Genomic DNA, 11,715 nt, shown 5'->3' with positions numbered 1-11,715 from the left:
TAAAAAAAAAAAGAAGGAAAATAACACATCATTAATAGTGATTTCAAAAGGCACTTTGGCATTTGTGATTTTTCAGTTGAATAAAAAAAACTATTCCATTCCTATATTTCATCGAGGATTTCTTGAAATTAAAAAAAAAAATCTCGTATCGTTCTCGTTCTCGTGAACCCAATATGTGAGGTGTCTAGTCCGTGGAGTAAGCGGTCTCGGCACACCCCTACCTCCAAGACAAGGAGGACAGTTTTGAGAGGGACATGGCAAATATGGGGGAAAAAGGCAAGGAGAGAGAGAGGAGAGGCAGCACCGGAGGCAGTTGAGAGAGAGAGAGTCATTTTTTAAAAGAAATAAGGAGAGGATGACAGGAGAGAGAGGGAGGTGAGAGGGAAGAGAGAGGAGAGGAAGACAGGGATGGGTAGTAATGAGGAGGAGCGTTTTTTTCTGGCTCGAAAGACTTGTAAATAAAAAATAACGATTGATCTGTCTGTTATTACTGTTGCTAATAACTAATTGTTCTGGTATTCAGTTGGTCGGCAGCGAATATATTGATGTCAGCATGGTACACAACCTCCTTCCTCACGGCTCACACGGGGAACTGTGAGAGACAGTACAGCTAACCTTTATCTCATTACATTAAATGGAAAAACCATGCATGTGGATTGCTAAAGTTTTTTTAAACAGATATAATACCACAAATGAAACACGAACAGCCAGAACAACAATATAATAACAATAATCAACCAAACAGAACAGCAGAACAAACCATATAATAAACAAGAATCAACAACAAGAACAGAAGAACAAACATATACATACAATAATCACATTAGGCATAATTATGGTCAGGCACAGGACACATCATGGCCATCCCTTAGCCTGTCCTCTGCTGTCCTCTGCTGTCCTCTGCTGTCTCTGCCTGTCCTATGTCCAACGATGGCGCCTCTTGAAAGTGGTTCGGGATGGTCCTCTGCGTCTCCTCCACATCAGCTTTGGCTCCAGCAGTCACCATTGGTCAGGCAGATGTTGGGCAGGACTGTGCAGCAGGCAAGACCTACGGGAATAGAGGGACATCCACCTCCAGCGCATTCAAAAATATGGACCTCATCTGGCTTCAGGATGCAAATGCCCGCTCCACAACACACCTCGCTCTGGACAGGTGACTGTAAGCGGACCTGGAGGTTGGTGTGGACAGGCTGCCTATAGGCGTAGAGGGCGATGGGTGCCTGAGGCAGGGGTAGCCACCATCCCGAGAGGCAGAAGAACCAGGAGGAGGGTAACCGGTGATGGTAGTAAAGGGGGCTGTCTTTAAAACCTCGGCATCATGAGATGACCCAGGGAAAACAAAAAAACATTCAATGAACTTTGCTGTTGGTAAAACACAGCCTGAAACGGAACAGAATAAAAAATCTCATGTTTAGGTAACAGGCTGCGTACTCTGCTGGGGGGGGTCAACACGGACGTGGCAGCCGTTCGATGCTGCCCACAACCCTGTGTGGGAGGCTGCGACACGGACAGCCGCGCAAATCCTGCTCCAAATGTGAGGGAAAAGTCCTCCTCTGTGCGGAAGACGGACAAACTGGGGAGGAGAGAGGAGACTTCATGGGGTATGTGGACAGCGCGATGCACAGTGGTCATTGGCATGGCAAAGCCCTGGATACACGCGGAGGATGTACGCTGGCCAGCCAAAAGAGAGACCAGGGCCTCATGCGGGGCCCCAGACATGGTCAGACCCCGTGCGAGGATGGGCCATAAGGGCGTGGAAGGATCCCCGAGAGAGTCGGAAGACACCCTCATGTTGCTATCCCCGTCAAAATACAGACGCCAGCAATGGCACCGTATGGTTGACCTGGCAGTATGCCGGGGGTCTGGAGCCTGGAGAAGTAACGCAGGACCGCATTATAAAAAAAACTGGACTGAAATGTGTTAAATGTTATCTGTTTTTACTCTTGATTGTCACTGTAATAATCGATTAATAGTTAAGTCATTATTCAAGTCACTAGTTCCAGCTTCAAAATGTGAAATCCCAACAGGGGAAATATCTGTAATACGGCAGCTCAAAGCAGATACATCAGTAAACAAGGTTAGAACAAATGAATTCTGATTTATAATAATGATGGTAAGAACACATGTATTCTTCAAGTAACACGTCAGTGGACATAATTTTAAAGTACTCCACTTTTGCTGAAATAACTCATAATGGCTCGTTTTTGGTTTGTTAGAAATATTAAAGAGACAAAAAGTATGAATATCAACATAACGGTCTATTTTCCGTTAAAAGCAGGCGGATGATACGGAAGGCGGCGTCGCAAATCCTCTCATTCTCGAAAAAACAGAGGGAGCTACAGGCAAACAATATAAACACAATCAACATTGCATCTTGCATGACAGAGCAGAAGTGTATTTTCGCGGGCCGACAGGTCGGGTGGCGGGGAATGCTCTCTTTCTGGGTTGCAATTCACAATGTCACAGAAGAAGAAGGAGGAGGAGGAATGAGCTGTTGTGCTCGTCATTCGGTAAGTACATAAAGAAGTGCGCGACACTTCAGTAACATTTACGCACTATCCAAGTTAAGTACGTAGGTTACGAAGTGCATTCCGTAGTGCACCAAGGGACGTGCGCGATTTGGAACACACTACCAGGTCTTGTCAGTGACCTGGGCGGAGCGGGATTCTACATTAACAGGTGAGCATTGGTGAGTTTCAGTGGTAGAATTTCGCCTGCACGCGGGAGGCCGGGTTCGATTCCCGGCCCAATGCAACACTCTTGGCTTACATTGCTGAAGTTTGAGGACAGGAATGAAGGACAGGCATTACATCGACTAGGTGACGGTGGTTCTTATACTTTCAGCACCATAGAGTTAGGGTGGCCTTTCTGCCATACTGGTGAGGTTTATTTCAATCCACTAAATACACTTTTTGAAACAGAAAAAGTGTGATTTGCAATACAATCCCTCATTCTGTGCTTTGAATGCATGTCTACAGTTCAAACACAAAAGAGGGAGCAAAGACAGGAAACGCCAAGTGATAGACACAGCAAAAAAGAACAATACTCCCGACAACAAATTAAGAAAAAACAGCGACTAAATACACAGGGGGGTAACGCGGTTAACCAGGGACAGGTGCATAAGGTAAAGGACAAACAGGTGTAAAGATGTGTAGGAAAACAGAAAGAAGGAAGTAAAAACAAGACATAACTAGGGAGAAAGTGAACCTCTAACACACACGCAGCTGCCATTATGGCGCTGTAATGCGACAGTAGAGCTGAGTGCAAGTGAGAGTGTTTTTTTTTTTTTACATTTTTAACCTGGTTTTAGCGTGTTCTTAGTTAGATCTGTGTGTGACGGTGACGACAATGGCTTACCTCAGTTTGAGAGTTGTTTTATCCTTGTTACGGCTTGTTATACAAAACTTTAGGGGGTACCTTTGACACCAGGAGTTCCTCCATTACACCCGTGAGTTTATCCTGTTCTGCGTGCTTTGATCGGGCAGAGTGGAATCCACCAGAGATCATCCGGTCCAAGGTAGCCACCCCTCCGCAGAGAATCAGAGTTGGACATCCAGGACAGAGTGAGGAAAAGGGGAGGACGCGGCGGCGTACGGCAAAAAGACTGAAGCGACAAGGCCATAGTAGGATACCTCTTCTTCAACTCATCCCGCCAACGTCAGTCCCTTCACAACAAAGTGTGGGAGACCAAACCGGGGTGGGGAGCAATGTGACTCTGTTAACTGATCCATGACCCTCTCTGAGAGTGCTAATTCTTGGTTGGGCGGGCTTTTATTGACTTTCTTCAGCGTTTTCGTTTCGCATCCACCACATATTTAGCAGGGATCTTAAGAGTACTTTTAATATGACCCTTGTCTTATCGCTTGGTTATGAACTTTTAAACTAACAGGTCTCATGGCGTGTGAGAGGAATGCATTTTAAATGATGTCCTCGTTTTCCGCCACTGGTTCCCCCGGCTCGATTTTGTTTATTTTTATACTAATGCATGCCAAAGCCAGCAACCACGGCGTCATATCAGTAAGTGTGCTGACGACTCGGGTAATATGTGTCGGCTGCTGACACACAACCGCGCGCAGAGGCATGGCGCTTTTAAATGATTTTACAGAGTGGTGCACAGTCGACTTTTATTCAACATTAACGTGGCAAAAACTTGGCCATTGTCCTGCCCCCCCAGAGAGCAACCAAGCCACTTTTCCGGTTTTGTTCCCCCTACATGTTGGAAGAGGCATTGGTCCATAACTTTGCTGGTCAACCAGCAGCTTTACAGTAGGAACACAAGGACTTTTCCTGGCCATTACTACTCCAATGGGCTTGTGCAAAATCTGCATATTGGAGGCAGGGGAGCGGCAGAGACTCTTTAAGGAGCTGGACAATATTCAACTCCACTTCAGTCGTCAAGTGGAATGGAATGTACCATGGTTGTCAGTGACTTGGGCGGAGCTGCTTTTCCATCAACACATGTGAGCTTGGTGGGTCAGTGGTAGAATTCTGCCTGCCACGCGGGGGCCCGGCGTTTCGATTCCCGGCCAATGCAAACACTCTTGTTACATGTGCTGAAGTGTGAGGACAGAATGAGAAAAGGCATACAACAACAGGTTTACAGGTTTTTCTTACCATTTAGCCCACTGAATGGTCGGCTCTGATCACCGTTTGTGCCATGTCCCTCTCGTTAGTATAGTGGACAGTATCTCGCCCTGTCACGCGGAAGACCGGGGTCGATTCCCCGACGGGAGTATCTTTAATTTTTTTTTTGACGCAGAAACTTTCCTTCCTTCCTAGAATCTTTCACCCAGCTCCCCTAAACCCAGCTTGGCATCCGCTGAAGTCCTGACTCTTCTGAACTGAGCTGGCGCCCAGCCCCCCTGACCTGATCAAATCCTAATTGTGAATTAGTAATTAATGTATATAACATCCTTTATGTAAATACCGACGTATCCAATTCCTTATATTCTTTATTTCTTGTATTTCTACTCTATTTATAATATTGTGCAACTACAACACAGAGTTTCCCTTCGGGACAATAAAGTATTTCTGATTCTGATCTGATTCTACAGTGATCCCAGCCCCCCTGACCTACAGCTGATCCCAGCCCCCCTGACCTCAGCTGATCCCAGCTCCCCTGACCTACAAGCTGACCCAGCCCCCCTGACTACAGCTGATCCAGTCCCCTGACCCGCTGGCACGCAGGCCCCCTTACCCAACTGCCGTCCATCCCCCTGAACCCGAGCTGGCATTCAGCTCCCCTCAACCTGACGACAGGGAATGAAAGAATCAAAGGGAGGACGCAAGCTTACTTGAAACTAAGGGTATTGTACATTGGGACCACCCCGACAGCACTCAGCCCCCGACAGGACACGCGCGTGTAAAACACGGCGTGGTTAAAGCACCTGCCATACTAAGAGGAGTGGCCTGTTAGGTGAAGTCCTCACCAATGTCTTCACCTGAGCCTAGGTGAATCCCATTTCTCCATCTCCTAAAAAAAAAATTTTTTTACCGATGAGGCTTCGCTGCAAAATCTGCAATATGGAGGCAGGGAGCTGCAGGACTCTTAAGGAGTGGAACAGATTCAACTCCAGCTTCAGCGTCTAATGTAAATGGAATGTCCATGTGTTGTCGTGACTTGGGCGGAGCTGCTTTTCCCACATCACAGTGAGCAATGGTGGTTCAGTGGTTAGAATTCTCGCCTGCCACGCGGAGGCACGGGTTCGATTCCCGGCCAATGACAACGTTCTTTTGTACAATTGCTGAAGTGTGAAGACAGGAGTGAAGAAAAGGCAGAATACAACTAGGTTTACAGGTTTTTCTTATCCTTTCAGCCCATAGATTTAGGGTGGCCTTCTCTGCCACACTGTGGGTCCACTAAATACAATTTCAAACAGAGGACATGTAGATTGAGCATAAAGGGAGCATTGTGAGAATAAAGGGGAAATGGTGAAACACTTTCAGCAGCAGACACTCATCCACTACGGATCGGTTGCAGCGAGTGTGGAGCGGCTGGGATTTTTTTTTTTTTGGCAAGATGGCGCTGTGGTGCGGCAGCTGTTGCAGCAGCTCCTGATGCATTGTGTTTGTGTTTTTAGTCACTTTATTTTATTTATTCTTTTGTTTTTAAGTGTTGTATAGCTGTGAAAAGGATGGGGCCTGTACATTTCGGAACTTTTATTTTAGTTTTATTCTTACTTTGGACGTGTTTTGTGACTTCATGCTACGCTCAAGGCAGCGGGGCCGTTGTTTACACACGCGATCAGCTGATTGCGCTGTGTGGACCTGTGCTGCTGCCGGGGGCCAAACATGAAGTCCCGAAGGAACTACGAAGGAGACGTCGGGGTTGCAGAGGAGGAATAAAACGTAAAGAGAAAAGAAGAAAGCACAGGCCTGCCGTCCCAGCGATCATTATGGGGAACGTACGGTCTCTGGGGAATAAGACGGACGAACTAGCAGCGCTCATCAGAACCCAGAGGGAGTTCCGTGATTGCAGTTTACTGTGTTTTACTGAAACATGGCTGCACTCGCAAATCCCGGACTATGGTTTTTGTGCGGTACCCGGTTTTTGCGTTCGGGCGAGACAGAAACTTAGAAAGCGGTAAGAAGAATGGAGGGGGGGTTGCACTGTATGTGAGTGAGTGGTGAACCGGACATGTGAATGTGAAGGAACGTTTCTGTAGCCGGACATTGAATGGTGGCTGTGGGGTTCCGTCCTCCGTACTATTTACCGGGGAGTTTACGTCCGCCATAATGATCGCGGTCTACATCCCACCGTCTGCTGAGCGGAGGCAGCTGTGACGTCATTAACACCACGGTCTCACGACTCCAGACGCAGCAGCCAACGCCTTCATTACTATCTCTGGGGATTTAATCATGCTTTCTGGAGAAATCCCTCCGACTTTAAACATATATTAAATGCCCCACACGAGAAAATAAAATTTGGACCTCCTGTATGCAAATGCTAAGGATGAATCAGTGCCACTGACCCCCCCCCCCTTGGCAAATCAGATCAAATCTTGTCTTGCTGTCTCCCATGTATGTTCCTGTGCCTGCGGCAGCCTCCACAAAAGGACTGTAAGGAGGGCGGACTCAGGAGGCTGAGGAGGCACTGCAGGACTGCTTGGAGTCTACAGACTGGAGCGTGCTCGTGAGCCACATGGGGAGGACATCAACAACATGGCTGACTGTATCACAGATACATTACGTTGTGAGAACACCACCATGCCTCCCGGACGTACGCTGTTTTCAACCATAAGCCGGGATCACCAGTGACCTGAAAGTCCTCTGAAGGAGAAGAAGACAGCTTTCAGGTCATGGGACAGACAAGAGCTTAGGGAAGTACAGCACCGACTGCGGGATAAACTGAGGGAGTGTAAAAAACACTTACAGGAGGAAGCTGGAGGCAGTCTCCAGCAGAACAACATGAGGGGGTGTGGACAGGAATGAAAGAGATCAAGGGTGTGGGAGGAGAAGAGGACAAACAGCTGGAGCACAGGAGAGAGCAAACGAGCTAACTTCTACTTTCAATAGGTTTAGCTCCACAGCCATCCCTGTCCCTTCTACCGCTCCACCAACCCCTACACCCCCTCATGGCCTCCTCCCCCCCCTATTTTGTTCCAAACACCCCCTCCTCACTCCTCAGCCCTCCTGCAGTCAGCCCTCTCCCCCACCACCACTACAGCACATTTCCCCTCCCCCCACTGACATCTCAAAGCTCCCCCCCCCTGCTTTACATTCACACTGGCCAGGTGAAGGACAGTGGAGAGGCTACACAGCGCAAGGCTGCGGCCGGAGGCATCAGCACAAGGGTCCTGAAGACCTGCGCCAGTCAGCGTCTGGTGTTCTCCAGTACCTCTTCAACCTGAGCCTGAGCCTGCAGAGGGTGCGCTGTGTGGAAGACGTCCTGCCTTGTCCGGTCCCCAAGAAGTCGACTCCTTGGCCTTAAGGACTACCGCCAGTGGCTCTCACATCTCATGTGATGAAGGCGTGGAGGCTGGTCTTGGCTATGAGGCCGCAGGTGGAGTTCTTCTCTGGACCCTTACAGTTTGCCTACCAGCCTCGACTGGGAGTGGATGACGCTGTCATCTATCTTCTGCAGCGAGCTCATTTGCACCTGGATGGTGGTGGCGGCACTGTAAGAATCACTTTGATTTCTCCAGTGCATTCAACACCATCCAGCCTCAGCTACTTGGTGAGAAGCTGCGGGTGATGGGTGTCGGTGCGTCCATGTCTCCTGGATCACTGACTACCTGACAGACAGACCACAGTTGTCCGCCTGGACCGTGTTCTGTCTGATGTGGTGGTGAGTGGGACGGGGGCCCCACAGGGGACTGTGCGTCTCTTTCCGTTTCACCTATACAACCTCAGACTTCCAGTCAACTCAGAGTCATGTCACCTACAGAGTTTTCTGATGACTCTGCAGTTGTTGGGTGTATAAGGGATGCAAGGAGGGGGAGTACAGGGCACTGGTGGGTGACTTTGTTGGAGTGGTCTGGTAAGAACACACTGCTGCTGAACGTGGATAAGACCAGAGAGATGGTGATCGATCTTCAGGAGGAAGGGAACGGCTCCGCAGCCCTATGCATTCCGGGAAGTGACGTGGACATGGGGGAGGATTACAGATCCGGGTGTCAACATCGACAGCAGGCTGAACTGGAAGGTCAACAGCACTGCTGTTTACAAGAAGGGGATGAGCAGACTCTATTTCCTGAGGAAGCTGAGATCTTCACGTGTGCAGCAGGATGTTGGAGACCTTCTACCAGTCTGTTGTGGCCAGTGCTCTGTTCTCCTCCGTCATCTGCTGGGGCAGCAGCAGGAGCCAGCGATACAAACAGACTGAACAAACTGATCAGGAAGGCTGGCTCCGTGATCGGCTGCAAACAGGACAACATTTGAAGCTGTGGTGGAGAGGAGGTCGATGAACAAACTGTATCTATCATGGATAACCTGACACCCTCTCCACCCCACACTGGTCCAACAAGAGGAGCAGCTTCTCAAAGAGGCTCCGACAGTTTAAATGCCGCACGGACCGCTACAGGAAATCTTCCTCCCAGACAATAAAACTCTAACACGTCATCCCGGGGGGTAGATGAGACTCTGAGACACACAATAACTACAATAAGGGCAACCGGCACGACTGGGTCATATTACAAAGTGCACATTTTTGTTTGTTTTTTCCCATCTTGTTATACTTAAATATTTGTTCTCATTCTTATATTTTTATTCTTATTTTGTTATTATAATTATAATTATTTCATGTATATTGTATGTATGTATATTTTGTGTGCTGCTGTAACACTGTAATTTCCCATTTTTTGGGATCAATAAATATCTATCTATCTATCTATGAGGAACATTAACGGTGACGTTACAATGCTGTTATTACCGCGGCATTGGCCATCGGGTCCTGTATTCGAATCTACTTCACTTCTACCGCGGCCTCGTTCTTTGGGTCCCTCATGATCCGGGTCAGTATTCTATAGTATTATTTCCTCTTCTACCGCGGCATCGGCCCTCGGGCCCCTGGGATCCTTCCTGGCATACTCTTGCCCCCCCCCCTCATTCCCATCTGGCCCCCAGCTTCCCTGACCCCCAGCTGATGCTCCTGTAACACGCATATTCTGTGTTAATTTCTTGTTAAGAAAACTCTAGTCCACTGAATGGTCGGCTCTGATCACACTTTGTGCCATGCCCCTCCTCGTTAGTATAGTGGACAGTATCTCCGCCTGTCACGCGGAAGACCGGGGTTCGATTCCCCGACGGGGAGTATCTTTTAATTTTTTGCCCTTTTTTGATGCAGAGACTTTCAGTTCAGTATTGTATGCAATATAACAGGTATGTTTATGCATGCCAGTGGCACTAACAAGCATCACTTATTTTCCTTTTCACATTTATGTTTTAAAAATGTCCATTGAAAAGCTTTTATGCATGATTACATGCAATTGACAGACATTGTTGATGGGCAGGTATCAGTTTATGTTATTATGTTTGTTTATAAATGGCGTGGCATGGCCGCCCTACTCACTGGGCCTCGCACATGTTTAAAATAAAAACATGAAATATGAACCTGTGTATATTTGAGTATTTAGTATTGAATGACACATAGCAAGGTAATTTACAAATGGCACTATAGACCAGTTTGATATAACACAATTTTATTACAATATATATAATAGGGGGTCCCCGCTCCATCTCGCCATCAGTTTGGGGGTCCTTGGCCTGGAAAACGTTGAAGACCCCTGTTCTAGTCCACTGAATTGTCGGCTCTGATCACATTTTGTGCCATGTCCCTCCTCGTTAGTATAGTGGACAGTATCTCCGCCTGTCACGCGGAAGACCGGGGTTCGATTCCCCGACGGGGAGTATCTTTTCTTTTTTTTGCCGCAGAGACTCTCCTTCCTTCCTAGAATCTTTCACCCAGCTCCCCTAAACCCCAACTGGCGTACGCTGAGGTCCTGCTCTTCTGAACGACAGGGAATGAAAGAATCAAGGGGGGACGCAAGCTTACTTGAAACTAAGGGGTATTGTACATTGAGACCACCCCTGACATGACTCCAGCCCCCGACAGGACACGGCGCGTTAAAAGCACGGCGTGTTAAAAGCACTGCCATACTAAAGAGGAGGGGACCCTGCTGTATGCTAATGTCAGGGAAGCATACAGCTCTTCCCCCCTCCCCCCACTGGGCAGGTCCGACCACAACAGTGCGAATATCGGGGGGGGGGGGGGGGGGGGGGGTAACAATGACAAATGTAACGCTACATTTGTCATTGTACCGTCTAAATAATTGGAATAACATACATATAAATCACAAGATTAAACAGTAAAAACACAAATAAAAGCTTATTAAAAACCTTTATTTAGTAAACATTTTTATGCTTGAATTTTGGCAGGGTAGGCAGTGCCTAGCTTGCCTACCCTGCCTGCACGTCACTGCCCCATACCCCTTACCCCAACCCCTTGGCCCTTGAAACTAAGGGGTAGGGGTGAAAACATACCCCTTACCCCTACCTCTTGGCCCTTGAAACCAAGGGGTAAGGGGTAGGGGTGAAAACATACCCCTTACCCCTACCCCTTGGCCCTTGAAACCAAGGGGTAAGGGGTATGTTTTCACCCCTACCCCTTACCCCTACCCCTTGGCCCTTGAAACCAAGGGGTAAGGGGTATGTTTTCACCCCTTCCCCTTACCCCTACCCCTTGGCCCTTGAAACCAAGGGGTAAGGGGTATGTTTTCACCCCTTCCCCTTACCCCTACCCCTTGGCCCTTGAAACCAAGGGGTAAGGGGTATGTTTTCACCCCTACCCCTTACCCCTACCCCTTGGCCCTTGAAACCAAGGGGTAAGGGGTATGTTTTCACCCCTACTCCTTACCCCCTACCCCTTGGCCCTTGAAACCAAGGGGTAAGGGGTATGTTTTCACCCCTACCCCTTACCCCCTACCTCTTGGCCCTTGAAACCAAGGGGTAAGGGGTAGGGGTGAAAACATACCCCTTACCCCTACCCCTTGGCCCTTGAAACCAAGGGGTAAGGGGTAGGGGTGAAAACATACCCCTATGAAATGGGACACCACTTGGTTACATCACCATGCAGAATTGATCACAAACCTCCAGTCTCAGTCTGTGGACTGTGTGGGTTTTGACAACAGTGTTAACAGTTAATTACAAATGATTACAGTAATACAGTACCAATGCAATAATGAATGGGAACAACATGAACACATGATTTAGGAAACT

General features: G+C 48.2%; 1 protein-coding gene and 2 non-coding genes across 3 annotated transcripts in view; all 3 read left to right on the top strand.

The window, feature by feature from the left end:
- Positions 1–11,715, top strand: part of uimc1 (ubiquitin interaction motif containing 1) — a gene marked incomplete in the record, with an annotated part of 98,508 nt that overhangs the window by 35,530 nt on the left and 51,263 nt on the right.
- trnad-guc (transfer RNA aspartic acid (anticodon GUC)) lies at positions 9,680–9,751 on the top strand. The gene has a single exon. It is a non-coding gene; the product is annotated as a tRNA-Asp (tRNA).
- trnad-guc (transfer RNA aspartic acid (anticodon GUC)) lies at positions 10,276–10,347 on the top strand. Its single transcript has one exon. It is a non-coding gene; the product is annotated as a tRNA-Asp (tRNA).

This window comes from Etheostoma spectabile, unplaced genomic scaffold (genome assembly GCF_008692095.1).
Source record: "Etheostoma spectabile isolate EspeVRDwgs_2016 unplaced genomic scaffold, UIUC_Espe_1.0 scaffold405, whole genome shotgun sequence".
NCBI lineage: Eukaryota > Metazoa > Chordata > Actinopteri > Perciformes > Percidae > Etheostoma > Etheostoma spectabile.
This window is presented reverse-complemented; position numbering and strand designations above follow the sequence as displayed.